Source organism: Equus quagga, chromosome 2, assembly GCF_021613505.1.
Source record: "Equus quagga isolate Etosha38 chromosome 2, UCLA_HA_Equagga_1.0, whole genome shotgun sequence".
Taxonomy (NCBI): domain Eukaryota; kingdom Metazoa; phylum Chordata; class Mammalia; order Perissodactyla; family Equidae; genus Equus; species Equus quagga.
In genome coordinates, this window is record NC_060268.1 from 8,137,273 (window position 1) to 8,149,344 (window position 12,072).

Sequence of the window (12,072 nt, forward strand, 5' to 3'; positions counted from 1 at the left end):
CAGAAGGCTTTTAGGAGATTTGAGATTTCCTATGTTCAGTGATCCCCAGCTGTGACACAGAGCCATTGTGTGTGCTGCATCCACACAAGTGTGTCTCTTCATTGCCCCAGTGGGATTCTGGGATTGAGGAAACAATACACTTGTGCTGCCTGCTGTGCCATAAGCAATAAATTATCTAAATCCATTTGGGCACCTGGTCCCTTTATAAGTCAAATCTGCCAAAGTGTGGCAAGCTAACTTAGCAGTTTCCACCAAGTTGCTGCTTAAGAACTGCTTGACCACTTGACACCCACACACATCAAGAGAGTGTGTCCCTTCTGTGTGTCCCCATTGTATACTGTATTATGATTATCTCAAATATTTTATTATTTGCCTTTCCCACTCATTTGAAAATGCCCTAAAACGACTGCATTTTTACTTATTTCTACACATTCTACCCCATAAAATGCTACTAAACAAAAAAGTTGAGCCACGGCAATGCAATAGTGTCACATACGTATGGAGAAGTACTAAGCATCTATCACAGAGAAGCAGTGAGCAGGGCTGATTAGATGAGCCATTGCCTTCAGAGTGTTTCAGCGAGTTCTACCACTTAGCAGCTGCGTGGCGTTGGGAGGATATTTAGTCTCTCTGTGCTTCAGTTACCTCATTTGTAAAAACAGGAACCACAGTATGTACCTCACAGCCTGTTGTGAGGATCAGATATGGGTAAATGTAATTCTAGGACAATTTTGGCACAACTAAAGCCTTCAATATTTCCTCCCTACTATTATTAATGTCTCAATATTATAGATAAATGTATAAAGTTGCTAAAGACCATATATAACTCAAGGCCATGAATGGAAACTAAAAAATACTGGTATTTTTTAAACTTTATTTTAATTTATTTTAGTAAATGTGATCTTTCTACGTAATGCTATCTGATATTATGAGTTCGATAGATAGATAGGTAACTAGATAGGTAGACAGATAGATAGATTCTCCAGATTCTGTGAACTAATATAAATTTCAAAAATTATTTTTGAAAAAACTGACAAAAGGGTAAAAAACTAATATTTTTGGAATGATATTCAAGATCGGATCGGCCCTATTCAAAACTTGCGATATCATCTCCCTGCACTGCAAACTGTTATTGAAGGAATTCCTAAATGCTTAGAATTCTAAAATACAAATAAATAGAGTCAAAAATAAATTTTAGCAATAAGTTCAAATTTATTTGAAACTTGTTTCAAATAAAGAGGATTTTTGTAATAATAAAAGTAACAATGTTGAATAAGAATTCTCCAACTAGATAATCAAACTAACGCCAGAGTCCTCACTTCTGTATTCATAAACTTGTCAGCATCTCTCCAGGTCTTCCAAGACTTAAAACTCCTTGTTATGAATCAAGATCCAGGCATCGGGTGAAAAGTCCCATGGAGTCTCCTCACACAAATGTCAGCCCCCTGGGAGAGCCCTGTTTCTCTTCGATTTTACAGAGATGGAGTAGAAAGAAAATGGATTGTGTCTTCAGCCTTTTGTGCAGTCTACCAACATGTGAAAAATGTTAGTTTTATAAGGATGAGTAAGATTCTACCTCTTCCCCCCTACACAGAAAAAAGGTGAAGCAAATAGAAAATAAAGCTGTTTTCACAGTTTGTGTCATTTGGGTTTCATATTTTTGTGTTCACAGATGGTTGCTTTATATACCTGCGTGTAGAATTTAGTGCGAATAAATTCCAAGGGAACAGAAGGGGTTGTCATTAGCATTTCAAAAGTTGTCAAGCTGCCTAAAGGTATTTTAGCACTTTTCCTAACATCTTCACAATGAGCTTAGCCCTCAGGCTTTTGTCACTGGTATTTAAAATAAACTAACACCAAAGGCTATAACTAAAATATCCACCCTTATTTTCTTTTAATAGACTTCATTTCTTAGAGCAGTTTTAGGTTCACAGCAAAATTGAGGGTAAGGTACAGAGATTTCCCATATGCCCCCTGCCCCCCCCCGTGCATAGTCTCCCCATCGTCAAGGTCCCCCCCACCACCCCAGAGCAGTACGTTTGTACAATTGATAAACCCATATTGACACATTATGACCCGAAGTCCATAATTCGCATAAGCTTAAATCCTTAGATTTTTAGGAAACTATGAAAGCTAAATTGGCTTGACTTTAAAGTTTCTCTGAATTTTTTTTTTCTTTTTATTTCTTTTGCTTAGGGAAGTAAGTCTCCAGAACAGTGAAAGGTGAGAAGTTTTAAAATGGTAATACATATGCTATATAAAAATAGTCGTATTTTAATGTTATTTTATGATTTCTAATGATATACAAAATTCTGAGAGAATTGGTCATGATGCTTGATGCGGGCTTGGTGAGCCAAGGAGTCGAAAGAAAGATTTCTTGGACTCTGAAGGTCTGGTAGTAGTACTCCTTTATTCAGAGAAGAGCCTGGGGACAGGACCCATGGGCAGTGAAGGGCTGAAAGCATGGGGACAGGACCCATGGGCAGTAAGAGCTGCGATGGGTTGAGGGTTAGGGCTAAACTTATAAGGCAAAGGTGTGTGAGTTATTTCTTTACAAGACACAGGAAAGATCATGTAAAAAAGTCGTTAAAGTGGTATCAGTGCAGGTGGGGTCTGCTTATTGGGTGGTCCTATAACTTTGGATAGGAATTAGGTCGGCTCAGGTCAGGACGTCCTATGCTTCCCAGAGGATGATATAGATCAGTACGCAGGGCAGGACGCCTTGGGCTTCTCTTCCTGGGGCAGCCTTGATCCTCATCAATGCTCTCCAAGGCACTTACTCTAGGTAGAAATACTTGTAGACATTTGCTCAGTTCCTCAGCAAATGAATACTAGCAGAAGTATGTGTATAGATGCTTGAAAACATCTTGCCTTGTACACTGCAATAAACGAAGTAAAAGCCAACCTGTGATGATGCGCCCCTCCACTCTGCTTCAGAGATATATTCTGGGGACGCAGAAGGCAGAGATGACGTGTGTCCAGTTAAGAGCTCTGTTTTACTGACATCAATATGCCGTTCTCAGTGCCAGCTCTAAGTATCCAGTGAACTATACAGGAAAATTTTTCCTTATCAAACTTAAAAACCAATGCCAGGTGAGTTCTAACTTTTAGCCTCATTAAGAAGCTGATATATAATTGCTGGTTATGGGGAAAAGTATGAAAATACCTTTTTCTTTATGGCTCAATAAAATAAATCATTAGGAACATCCTAGATTTGAAAACGTTACTTTAAATGATTATGTGATATTAATTTATTTGTAAGTCGCACATATTTTGAAGAATATATAACACAACCTATGGGATCCTAGAACATACTGAGATTCATATGAGTTGGCATCAGCTTTAGTTTACATGTACCTGCCTAGTTGAAAGTTTCTGACTTTTGGATATAAAAGTGAACCAAATATATGCCTATTTGCATAACATCAATGTATTTTAATGCCCAAATTAATAATTTATTATATCTCCAGGGCTTCATTTACTAGGTATTTCACTATCACTTGTTGATTTTCTAGCGTGCAGAAAGAAAATGAAGATCAATACTACAGCTCTCAGCTTCTCAGAAGAAATGTATGGATTTATTCACAGTAAATACATACTCAGCAGTTATATGTTCTAGATTGAATACTTAGAGATTAAAAAAATTACTCAGAAACTCAAACCTCTCTCAAACTGAGATTTAGTAGAAAAAAATAATATAATTACTCATATAATCTGCAACCACAAAAAAAATTCTGAAAGTTAAGCAGTGTTGGGAAATATAATAAAAAAAATTTTTTTCAAAACCCAAAATACCTTTCCACAAAGGTAGCGGCAAAAGAAAACAATTTTGTTAATACATGAGCATTAAACCAGAATGTGTTGCAGATCACAGGAAATCTGCTAAGAGATTGCAAAGACAGAAAGAAATCTCACTCTTCATATAGCCAAGTAGGTACATACATGTTCTCATATAAATGATAACTAGTCCTCAATTAAGAGAACTTGACAGCACCATTTGTCACAAATAGTTCATCCTAAATTCGCTTGATAGTTGGAGTCACCATCTGTGTTAGCGAATTGGGTTTATCCAAAGGAAAAACAAACTTCTTACATCTTTATGACGAGGGGTAGTTTTGTAACTTGGAACTAAGGACCCTGCCAAAGTGATGCTCACATTCACACCCAGTAAAACCGGGAGGCAGGAGCACTACATTTGCCATGATTACATCTCAAAGAGACGGTTCAGAAAGAGCTTCTTGGGTCTTAAAGCTGGCAAAAGGTTTAGCTTTTAAAAAGACTTACATACATTTTAAAGAGACAGAGAAAGAACTTAAGGGAAAAGAGAAGTCTCTTCTCTAATTTCAATAGGGAGAATTTCGCCTCTTATGCTTAATTTGTATTTGCCCTTAAAGTACTTATCAATATCATATTTAGAGATAAGAAACTCAAGCTTAAAAGTCTACATAATAGAGGCCAGCCCCATGGCCGTGGGGTTAAGGTTGCGCACTCTGCTTGGGCGGTCCAGGATTTCGCAGCTTCGGATCCCAGGCTCAGACATAGCACCGCTCATCAAGCCGTGCTGAGGCGGCATCCCACATAGCACAACCCGAAGGACGTACAACTAGAATATACAACTATGTACTGGGGCACTTTGTGGAGAAGAATAAAAAATAATAATAGTAATAAATAAAGAAGACTGGCAACAGATGTTAGCTCAGGTGCCAATCTTTAAAAACAAAAAAAAAAGTCTACCTAATATACCAAAGACTCCACAGTTAGCAAGCAACAGAGCTAATTTTCTCTAATAACTAGACATCTTTTATATGGAAGTGACAGAATCTCCTGTAAACTAAGAGAAAAGAGCAAGTTTCCTTGTAAGAATATAAAGATCTGTCACAAAATACCGGATATTTTCCTATCCCAAAGGAAAAATTTTTGAACAAGTTCAAGACCTTCGCTTTATCTCTTGGCTCTTCTCTCTTTGCATTCGTTTAATTCTCTGCTCTTCCTAATAGAAGCTTTCTTTTTATTCTAAGCCACAAGGTAGAAAATGTGCCTAACTCCTCAATTTAACTATTAATAACCCAGCCATCAGTAGAGAGGGTGCTCTCTCTGTGTTGCACTCTTTAATTCACAATCCAAGGACGACAGTAAGTGGAGCACCTCGAGTCTTATGTTGCAATGGATACTGTGCTGCGCTCCTCACAGCTCCCTTCAGGACTAAGGATTGTTTTGCCCTGCTACGGAGAGTCCTTCAGGTGCAAAGCCTATGTGGGATGTGCTGAAGAGAGCTGCCTTGTCCCGACCCATGACCTGTTCTGGGGATAGCCGGCATCCAAGACCGGAAGATAAAGACCTGGCCTTCTCATTCCATGTCCAGGAAAATTCTGAGTGCACATCCAGACCTTCAAAGCTTTGTAGGTGAAGAGCTGAGTCCTTCATGTGACGGTATGTTCTTTCTCTGCTCGATCCTGACTCTTTTCTCTTCACCCACAGGTATTCTTCACAAAAGGCATTGATCTCCCTAATAAACTTGGCACACATATTTCCCTCTCAGAGTTGACAGATTCTCTCCTTAGCCAAACTTTATTCAGGCTTCTCTGAATCCTAATTTTAACTAGACCTCACCCTTGACTTCCAGTTTTAATCTAGTTTTAGCAATAATTCTGCTAGGTCAGTTTAGCTAAATTCCCCAACTTTGATATCTGATCAAATTCCTCATCCTCTCACCCTTAATATCTTATCACCCTAGCCTACCTTCAGCAAGAATTATGTTAGGCCAGTTTAAGAAATAATTACCCTAAAGCCAGATTTTTAAAATTGTACTTCGTCTAGTAAAGAATTAAAAGTTTACAAACCTAAGAGTGACATAGTCAGAACCATGCTCCTAGATGATTACATAATTGGCATGTGTAAAATCGCCCAGATGAGAGCAGTAAGGAAACGATAGCATCATATATATAAACACACACACACACACATAGATGTGTGGATACATACATATGTATATTTTTTAAATTTATAGGGGGCTGGACCCTTGGCCGAGTAATTAAACTCACATGCTCCACTTCTGTGGTCTGGGGTTTCACAGGTTCAGATACTGGGTGTGAATGTAGCACCGCTCATCAGGCCATGTTGAGGTGGCCTCCCACATGCCACAACTAGAAGGACCCACAACTAAAAAAATTTATGATGAACATGTGCTTAGAATGTTTAGATCCACAGAACTACATTACCTTAGTTAAAAATTGAAAGTGACACTGATAGAATCCAATGGTCTCAGTCTGATTTCACTAGTTTCACATGTACTTGTGTGTATGTGTATTAGTCTGGGCATTTGGTTCTATGCAATGTTTTTTTATCGTGGTACAAGAACACTTAACATGAGACATATCCTCTTAATAGGTTTTTAAGTGCATGATACAGTATTGTTAACCATATGCAAAATGTTGTAAAGCAGATATCTAGAATTTATTCACCTGACATAACTGAAACTTCATACCCATTTGAACAGCAGCTCCCCATTTTCCCCTCCCCCCAGACCCTGGCTACTACCACTCCACTCTCTGTTTCTAGAAATTTGACTGTTTTAGATAATTCATATAAGTGGAATCATGCAGTATTTGTTCTTTTGCGACAGGCTTATTTTGCCAGTTCTCCATGTTCACCCATGTTGTCACATATAACAGGGTTTCCTTCTTTTTTTAAGGTAAATAATATTCTACTGAGTGTGTGAATATATTTATATATATATTTATTTCTTTGCTGTGCAGAAGCCCTTTAGTTTATTAGTTTATTATTTAGTTTATTAATATTTTATTATTTAAATATTTAATATATGTTATGTTATATTATTAATAATAATATGTATTTATTATTAATAGTTATTATATTAATATAATTGATATTATTATTATATATATAAATAGCATATCTTCTTATGTATGTTATCAACATTTTCTTTACCCATTTATTCGTTCATGGAAATTTGGGTTGTTTCCACATCTTGGCTATTGTTAGAACATGAGAGTGCTAAAATCTTTGAGAGATCCTGATTTCAAATCTTTTGGATAAATACCCTGATTGGAGATTGCTGTTTTATATGGTAGTTCTATTTTTAATTTTCTGAGGAACGTACATACTGTTTTCCAGAGTGGCTGGAACATTTTGCATTCTCAACAACAGTCTACAAGTGGTCTAATTTCTCCAATTCCTCACCAACACTTATTGTCTTATTTTAATTTTGACCATATTCATCATAACAGGCAGACAGATGAAGTGGTATCTCTCTGTGGTTCTGATTGCATTTACCTGAGAAACAGTGACACTGGATAGCTTTTATTATACTTGTGACCTTTTCTATGTCTTCTTTGGAGAAATACATGTTCCATAACCTTCCCCATTGTGTAATCAAGTTCTGCTATTGAGTTGTAGGAGCCCCTTACGTATTTTGGAAATTAACCATTTATCAGATATATGTTTTGAAAATATGTTCTCCCATATGTAGGATGCCTTTTACTCTGTTGATGGTTTTCTTTCCTGTGCAGAAGCTTTTTAGTTTGATGAAATCACACATATATTTTTAGTTTAGTTGCTTGTGGTTTTGGTGTCATATTCAAGAAATCATTGCCAAGACCAATGTCATGAAGTATTCCCTTATGCTTTCTTCTAGGAGTTTTACCCTTTAAGGTCTTATGTCTAAGTCTTTAACCCATTTTGAGTTAGTTTTTGTGTATGCTGTAAGACATAGTTCCAAACAAATTGCCAGCATCTCCCTGGAGGAAGTGTGTGCACACTTCTGGCACCCCGGCTTTTCAGCTGCCACCCAGGGGATGTGCCTTTCTATTACCTGGCTCTGCTGGACAGGGGGATTGTGTCCACTGATCCCACAATCTGTAACAAACAAACAAACGGTTCTTAACCAGCTATTCCCCCAGGGTTTAGCATAGAGAGAGCAAACAGAAACTCCTTTTTCCCAGTCTTTCCCTGAAAGAGGCCTATTTTCATACTTTAAATGCTGCTGCTTGAGGGTCTGGCTTCCAATGAGACTGTATTTCGGGGCCAATTGATATCCTCCCCTTTGGGACACTGACAGGTCTTTGCACACCCTCAACCAGTGAAAGCCACTAAGAACAAAGAAGGTGGCTTGGACAATCACCAAAGTTTGAGGGACAACAAAGAGATCAGGCCAGGCTGAAAAGTAAGGTTCATCTCCCACAAAAGACCACTTTGTCAAGACAGGGAGAGGAGGCTGTTTTATTTAATGTTTAGATATCAACACAGAGAGTCAAGGAAAATGAATAAATAAATGAATATGTTTCCAACAAGGAAGCAAGTTAAACTCCAGAAAAAGACCTTAATGAAACAGAAATAAGTGATTTACTTGCAAAAGAGTTCAAAATAATGGTCATACAGATGCTCACTGATGTCAGGAGATCAATGTATGAACAAAGTGAGAATTTAAACAAAGAGAGAGAAAATATAAGAAAGTATCAAACAGAAATCACAGAGCTGAAGAAGACAATCACTAAAAAAGGCAATGGAGGGGTCAAACAGCAGTCTAGATCAAGTGGAAGAAAATATCAGTGAACACAAAGATAGGGGAGTGAAATTCACCCAATCAGAGAAGCAAGACAAATGAATGCAAAAGAATGAAGATAAATCAAGGGACTTATAGGATACCAACATTAAGCCAATATACACATTATAGTTATCTTAGAAGAAGAGACAGAGAAAGGGGCAGAAAGCTTGTCCAAATAAATAATGGCTAAAATTTCCCAATCTGGAGAAAGAAACAGACCTCCAGATCCAGGAAACCCAGAGAGTTCCAATCAAGATGAATCTAAAGATAGCCACACCAGGACAAATTATGATTAAATTATCAAAAGTTAAAGACAAGGAAAGAATCTTCAAAACAAGAGAAAAACAGCCAATTACATAAAGGGAACCCCATAAGACAATCAGTAAATTTTTCAGCAGAAACTTTGTAGGGCAGAGGGAGTGGCATGATACACTCAAAGAACTGAAATTAAAAAAAAAACTGCCAACCAAGAATACTCTACCCAGAAAACTTAAATTTCATTATTAAAGGATAGAGAGAGAGTTTTCCAGACAATCTTAGCTGGAGGAGTTCATTACCACTATACTAGCCTTACGAGAAATGTTAGAGTTCTTCAAGCTGAGATGAAAGGATGAAAATTAGTAAGAAGAAATCTTATGAAAGTATAAATCTCACTAAAAAGGAAATATATAGTTAAATTCAGAATGCTCCAATGTTGTAATGGTTTTGGATAAATCACTTGTAACTCTACTATGAAGGTTAAAACTCAAAAGTATAAAATAACCATAATTACAATAATTTGTTAATGGATACACAATGTAAAAATATGTAAATTATGACATCAAAAATAAGACATGAATGAGGAGAGAGTAAAAATGTAGAGCTTTAGTATGTGTTCAAAGTTAAGTTGCCACCAGTTAAAGATAAAGCATTATAAACATAACATGTTTTATGTAAGCCTAATGTAATACAAAGCAAAAACCTATAGTAGATACAGAAAAGATAAAGAAGTCTAAGCATACTGCTACAGAAAATTATCAAAACAAAAAGGAACAGAACAAGAAAGAGACAAATTGCAAAGCAACCAGAAAATAATTAACAAAATGGTAGTAGTAAGTCCATACCTATCAATAATTACTTTAGCTGTAAATGGATGAAATTCTCCAGTCAAAAGACATAGAGTGGCTGATGGATAAAAAGAAAAAACAAGACCTAACTATGTGCGCTTATAAGAGACTCATTTTTAAAGCAAATGTTAGCAGACCTGAAGAAAGAAATAGACAGCAATATAATAGTGGCAGGGGACTTCAATACAAACTTTCAATAATGGACAGAACATCCCAACAGAAATATCAATAAGGAAACATTTGACTTAAACACTACATTAGACCAGATGGACTTAGCAGACATTTACAGAACATTACATCCAACAGCAGCAGAAAACATGTTCTTCTCAAGTACATATGGATCATTCTCTGGGGTATCTCATTTGCTAGGCCAAAAAAGTCTTAATAAATTTAAGAATATTTAAATCATATCAATCATCTTTTCTGAACACAATTATATGAAACTACAAATCAATTACAAAAAATGAACTTGAAAATTCACAAATATGTGGTGATTAACCAACATGCTACTGAACAACCAATGGGTTAAAAGAGAAATCAGAAATATCTTGAAAAATATGAAAATGGAAACACAAAATACCAAAACTTATGGGATGCAGCAAAAGCAGTTCTAAGAGAGAAATTCATAGAGATATATGCCTACCTTAAGAAAAATGAGAGAGCTCAGACAGACAAATTAATTTTTCACCTCAAGTAACCAGAAAAATAAGAACAAATTAATCCCAAAGTTAGTAGAAAGAAAGAAAGAAAGAAATATCAGAGCAGAAATTAATAAAATAGAGACTAAACAGAAATGGTAAATATCAACAGGTCCAAACCTTGTTCTTTGAGAAGATAAACAAAAGAGACAACCCTTGAGCTGGACTTAACAAGAAAAAAAAACACTCAAATAATAAAATGAAAGATGAGTCATGACAACTGATACTACAGAAATACAAAAGATCATAAGATACTACTATGCATAATTATATACCAACAAATTGGACAACCTAGAATAAATTTCTAGAAACATATAACCTATCGAGACTGAATCATGATAAGGATAATGATAAGTAACCAAAATCATTCCAACAAAGAAAAGTCCAGAACCAGATGGCTTCAAGGGTGAATTCTACCAAATGTTTAAAAAAGAACTAATATCAACCTTTCTCAAACTTTTCCAAAAAACAGAAGAGGAGAGAATACTTCCAAACTCATTTAAGGACAGCATTAAACTTACTCTAAAATCATATAAGGATAATACAAGAAAATAAAACTACCAAACAATGTCCCTGTTGAATATAGATGCAAAAGCCTCAATAAAGAGTATCAAATCAAATTCAATAATACAGTAAAAGGATCATATACCGTAATCAAATGGGATTCCAGAGATGCAAAGATAGTTCAACATCCTCAAATCAATGTGATATACCACAATAACAAAATGGAGGATAAAAATCGTATGAGTATCTCAGTAGACTCAGAAAAAATGTGTTTGAGAAAATTTAACATTTATTCATGATAAAAGCTGTCAAAATATTGTGTATAGAGGGAATGCAACTCAACATAAGAAAGGCTATATGTGATAAACCCGCAGTTAACAACATAATCAAAGGTGAAAAATTGAAAGATTTTCCTCTAAGATCAGGAGCAAGACACTGCTGCCTCCTCTCAGCACTTTTAAATATAAAGTTTGGAAGTTCTAGTTAGAGCAATTAGGCAAGATAAAGAATGAATAGGCATCTAAATAGAAAAGGAAGAAGTAAAACTGTCTCTATTTTCAGATGAAATTATATTATATATCGAAAACTGAAAACTCCACCAAAAAACTGTTGGAACTCATAAGTGAATTAAGTAAAGTTGCAGGATACAAAATCAATATACAAAAATCAGTTCTGTTTCTCTACACTAACAACAAAATATCAGAAGAGAAATTTAAAAAACAATCCCGTTTACAATTTCATCAAAAAGAATAAAATATCTGGGATAAATTTAACCAAGGAGGTAAAAAATCTGTACACTGAAATCTATAAAATATTGATGAAAGAAATTGAGAAGACCAAATAAATGAAACGATATTCTATGTTCATGAATTAGAAGAATTGATATTGCTAAAATGTCCATACGAACTAAGGCAATCGACAGATTCAAAATGCAAGCCCTATCAATATTACAATTTTATTTTTCACAACAACAAAAAATCCTGAAATTTGTATGGAACTGCAAAAGAACCTAAATAGCTAAAGCAATCTTAAGAAAGAAGAATAAAGCTGGAGGCATCACAGATCCTGATTTCAAGTTATATTACAAAGCTGTGGAAATCAAGACGGTATGGTACTGGCATAAAAACAGACAGATAATTGGAACGGAATAGAGAGCACAGAAATAAACTCATGCATATATGGTGGGTTAATATTCCTCTAA